A 3,456-nucleotide genomic window follows, 5' to 3' on the forward strand; every position below is an offset into this window, starting at 1 on the left:
AAAATAAAAATCAAGCTAACTAAAACCAAAGATAAAAAAGAAAAGAAGAAAATGTTTTCCTTTAAATATTCCAAACATCTGGGCTTTGCAGGATAGCTCAGTTATTTGAAATGTTGCTTGGGCAAATGCAGTCAGGCACATAGGACCGCAGTTCGATTCCCAACTCCAGAAGCTGCACCAGACCTGCCCTGAAGGCACCTGGAAGTAACCAACAACAACAAAAAAAAAAGTAAATATTTCAAACATCAGGACTCCACTACACCTAAGGAAGTTAGTTGGTTGTCTACCATTGTCATTTTGTTCTTTTTTAAGCGTTTCTTTATCAACTATATTGTTATTAAAATTATGGGTACTTGTTTCCTATAATTTGCTTTTCCATTCTTCCTTTCTCCCTGAGTTGGTATTTCACGTGTTTGCCTATCCTTTAGTCAAGGTGTCTGTCTTGATTACTGTTCTCTCATTGCTGAGACAAAATACCTGACACCCAGAGTTAAAGGGGAGTTTTATTTAGCTCACAGTTTATAGAGGTTTCAGTCCATGATCAGCTGGCTTAAAGTCAGGGTGGTGTAGTAGAGGGGCAGCAGAAGACAGCAAAAGAACAAGAGCAAAAGGGGGAAAGCAAGCCTCTTTTCTTTCCTTCTATTGTATGCAGGCTACCAACTCTAGGGCAAGTGTAGAACTCACACACTTAATCCCAGGACTAGACAGTGAAACAGTCACAAATGCTAGATTCAGCCACCTCTGAAAAGCCCACACCCCATGACCACATGAGGCTTTGAGGGGACGTCTAGACACAAACGATATTATCATTCCTTCTAGACCAAGTCCAACACTGACCTCTGATTTCTTAAAAGCTTAAGATAGGACCTAGAACTGTCTTCTTCATTGTTATATTCTCAGTTCCTAGGATAAGTGTCACCATCCAGTAATGCTTAATGAAATTTTTGTTAAGATTTATTTTTAAGTTGGTGTCTCCATTTCTATTCCAACTCTTTGGAGATTTTTTGTTGCTCACTTTTTCTTTTGTAGTTACTTACTGTAGGCTACTGGCTCTAGTCTCCCATTTAGTAGTCTACCATTTAGACATGATTTTTTTAATTTCTAAAGGAAAGTTTCTATCATTATCCTTTCTTATGAAGTATCCTTTGTTCAGTTCAGATTAGACATTTTTTGATACTTACTGTAAACCTGACCTTTGCTAGACACTGAGAATACAGAAATGAATTAGATACGTCACTTTCCTGTAAAGCTTAAACTGTGGCGAGGGAGAGGGACTGCAAACAGATAACTGGAATAGAATATAGTCTGTGTGCTGTTGGACGTTTGCGCTCAGGGTGCTGTGAGAACACAGAAGTGGGTGCTCTGGAAAGCTTCCTGGAGTAAGTGGTGCTATAGTGAAGTCTAGAAAGACAAAGAAGTTTTAGTTCTGTGAAAATTTGGAAAGAAGCATGTCCAGGGGAAGAGAACAAGGGTATGGAAGACAAGTGACAAAAGGTGGGAGGTTGGTAAGGGACCAACCTTAGAAGGTCTTTTGTGCCTGAATGACAGGAAACCACTGGAATATTTCAGGGAAAAAAAAAAAAATCTGTTATTTGCATTTTTATGTATTCTTTATTTTTTATTTATTTGTATTTTAGGGAAGGGTCTACAGGGTGTTCACGGTCTCACTACTAGATTGGACTTGTAGTGATCTGCCTGTTTACAGCTGTATTTTTATTTTAAAGAGCTCTACTGGGCCGGGGAGATGGCTCAGTAGAATAAGCACTTCCCTGGCAAGTGCAAGGGCCTGAGTTCAATCACCGAGTTCTGCAAAAGAAAAAAAGAGAGAGAGCTCTACTAATATAGGCTACATTAATAGGTACTAACTGAACCAAGCCTCTGTTAGATTTTCAAGGTCCTATCTGTTGAAAATTCAAGATCCTGTCTGCTTTTTAAGATACTCTTAGTCTTTGGTGTGCTGCACTTTCTTCATGATATGTCTAGTTGTAGATTTCTTTATATATTCCACTTAGAGTTTGTTGGGCTTGAGTTTGTGAAGTGGTTTCTTCATTGGTGAGGAAATTATCAGCACTTCGTTTCTGTGTAAATAAGCTCTAGTACCACTACCCTCTGACGCGTTTTAATCAGTGTGTTCCAAAACATGGAGAAATCTAAGGTTCCTAACAAGGGAGTAATAATGAAATCAAGCTGTTTGCATGGTGGAATGGTACCCAGTTGTATAAAGTGATTGTCAGTCATAATCTGGAAATGGCTTTTAACATAAGTTTAAAAGTCAATATTAGGGGCTGGTAAGATGGCTCAGTGGTCTAAAGCACCTACTCAGAACAAGCTTAGCAAAAACAAAGGGACCGTGGTTCAATCCCCCAGCACCACATGCCAGCCCGCCCCGCCCCCTGGTGGGCTGAGCTGGCCACACACACACACACACACACACACACACATACAAATAAATAAATAATTTTTTAAAAAAGTCAATATTAGTAGTATGATCACAAATAATTACAAAGAGAAAGATTTAGGAGGATTTAGAGAAAGATTTAGTTAAAATAGAGAAATAACTCTCAACCACAGTAATGTAGAATGTTTCAAAACAAATTCACTTAATCTCCTACCTTAGACTAAATTCAAAGCTGTTGCTCTAATATCACTTCAAAAAAAAAAAGTTTAGTAAGTATTTTGTGAGGGAGAAAAAGGATTAACAAAGGTGTCACCTGGTGTTGAGTCTAGGAGCACACTACACGTTGTCAGGGCCAGTAGGCTCTTAGGGATGTGAATTAGCCTTAGTCTTCTCTGTGTTACTATGAAGACTGTTTGAAGAGGTAGATGACATGCTCTTGAGGGAGAAGCACACAGTGGATGCTGCCAGAGCCACTGCAGTGGTGGGCTTGAGTACCTGCATTGTCACTGCCTCCCCCAGACACCCATCGTCCACCAGGCCTGGCAGAGACAGAATTAGGTAAGCAAGGTATTAGAATAGCAGATCTTTCCTATGATAATTTCTGGGTTAACTGGTTGATTTTTTTTTTTCATTTTACAGATAAAGAGGGTGGATATTTGTGTATAATTATATTTTTCCTTTCTTCTATCTAACAAGAAAATTTAGATGTCTGTTTTGCTTGGCCAATTTAAACAAGCCTTCTCTAAATATTCCAATTTGGGGAAATGTTCATATGTTGTTAATTTTAGGAAAGTAATCATGAAATAACTTTGCTCACTGAGGAGGAAGTACATTTAGATGGTACTCTGACCAAAGCAGGCATATTGGGGATAAGGAATGCACTGTCAACTTGTTTCACAACTTGAAGATTTGATGAATAATAGTAACTCAAGTGGTTGGATTATAAAAGTTCATTTCAGGTAGTTCAGGGACTATGTGTGAAATTTCTTAGCATTCTATAACAAAACTAGAGTTATTTCTCAGACATCTTGTTTTCTTTATCATACAGGCTATGTAAT

At 38.4% G+C, this 3,456-nt stretch overlaps 1 protein-coding gene across 2 annotated transcripts in view; it reads left to right on the forward strand.

Moving 5' to 3' along the window:
* Positions 1–3,456, forward strand: part of Bicdl1 (BICD family like cargo adaptor 1) — a 138,938-nt gene that overhangs the window by 100,812 nt on the left and 34,670 nt on the right. The gene's annotated exons all lie outside the window — the stretch shown is intronic.

This window comes from Octodon degus, unplaced genomic scaffold (genome assembly GCF_000260255.1).
Source record: "Octodon degus isolate 3935 unplaced genomic scaffold, OctDeg1.0 scaffold00079, whole genome shotgun sequence".
NCBI classification, from domain to species: domain Eukaryota; kingdom Metazoa; phylum Chordata; class Mammalia; order Rodentia; family Octodontidae; genus Octodon; species Octodon degus.